This window comes from Hyposmocoma kahamanoa, unplaced genomic scaffold (genome assembly GCF_003589595.1).
Source record: "Hyposmocoma kahamanoa isolate Upper Pololo Valley unplaced genomic scaffold, ASM358959v1 63, whole genome shotgun sequence".
In the NCBI taxonomy this organism is placed as follows: domain Eukaryota; kingdom Metazoa; phylum Arthropoda; class Insecta; order Lepidoptera; family Cosmopterigidae; genus Hyposmocoma; species Hyposmocoma kahamanoa.
In genome coordinates this window covers 10,011,564-10,013,401 of record NW_020653851.1, presented here as the reverse complement: position 1 = coordinate 10,013,401, position 1,838 = coordinate 10,011,564, and positions in this window count along the sequence as shown.

The window sequence follows — 1,838 nt, the reverse complement described above, 5'->3', positions numbered from 1 at the left end:
GCAAATGTGATGAAACGAATTTTTTTAAACCTTCAAGCTGCAACTTCAGTACCGTTAAACTGGAATGTTAGTATCATATTTTAAATATGTATATATGAATAAAAATATAAAAAAATATTAGCGCAATATTGAATTAGTATCGATGGTTTTGAAGCTATTATGCGAAAAAGAGCGGCGTCCCCGATGCGCAGAATCAGAGGTGGCGATAATTCTACCTTCTGCACTGACACTGGACCCGAATGCATATTAATATACTTGTATACGAGAAAAAAATATATATTTATACTAACTAAAAATGTATACTTTATACTAACCCTATTTTAAGTGTGCTGTTACTAACCTTTACGAATGAGTGTCCGTATTATTTTTATTTATTTGATTTGATTTTAATGAAAAAGAAAATAATTTTATGTAGTTATTCAAAGCAACAAACTTTGTGTTGCGTCACGAACTTGTTTCATAAACTGTTGTATCATTATAAAAAATATATTACCAAAGTTGAAATTGTTTACTTTACTTTTACAATATCAACTTTCACGACCTTCAACCGGTACACTAGCGAAATATTTTTACATACTATATAACTATTTAAATTCATGTACATTATAACGATTTCTTTTCTTAGCACATATGATACGCAAACACTATTTCGAACAAGACAAACAACAACAGTGTAAACTAGACCTAAGACAAATCAATCAAACATCATTTAGAGCACACAAAAGATTATTATGCGTCAATTGACCTCTTAGGATAATGGCCAATAGACAGCCCATAAATGGAACAAAAACGCGGATGCATCGCAGAAAGATCTAATGGGAATCATGAGTAGTTTGTTCCGTTGTTGGTATCAGTGTGGTGTGACGGGACGAGCAAGTCATACACCTGGTGGTAAGCGGCACTTCTGTCCATAGCAGCATAGCAGTTGCAGTGCCAATCAGACCTTTAGATAGAAAAAGATCTGAGGGACACTGCCACTGCGCCCGTTACCCTGAGATATAAATTGAAAAGTGCTATGTGCCTGTAATTACAGCATTCTCCTTACCTTCAATACTGGAACTCAATAAAGCTCATGCTCACATTACTGTTTGACGGCAGAAATAGGTAAAGTGTACTTCCTTGGATGAACTCTTTCACAAGGAGCTCTACTGTCATTAAATCTACTCATTTTTTTTTATTTTCATTTTTATTTAGAATTTGGGAGTGTAAGAATAGTCGTCTAATTTTAATAGCTAGTTTGTTCGTAACTTTTAGTCAAAGTTATCGCCAGAACTATATCGATAATGGTGTACCGAGTACCACGCTGTAGTTGTTTGCAGCTTTCGTAAATCATTACGTACCAAAATAGTTATCATGCTTTAATAATCTGTGAAACTATTTCTTCGAATAATTAATTTGTGAAATAATTTCTTTAATTGAGTTCGTCTTTGAAGGTATTCTGTAACATGGGGGTATATTTAAAGTATTCACTGAGCCAAATTATAGTACACAGTTGTTACATTCCTTTGTTGAACATAAATATGTGAAGTACATCTCTTACTTCTATAAACGGAAATATCACGTTTAGTCTATTAGTCCAGTTGAAATTGAAAAAAATGTTTAAAGAGTCAGGTACTGACAACTTTTTTGCTGATTGCATACGATTGATTCGCCAAGTTAGTAAGTTGACAGGATCGCGAATATTAAAAACACGTATCTTTATAGATAACGTCGCTAGTTATATGAAAGTTTTAAGATTTTGCCATTATGGTCAGAAAATTGTTTTTTGAATCAAAACAACTTTATAAAACGGTCGCTAAACCATATCACGCTGTTAATTTTTTCAATCGTTGTGAGTG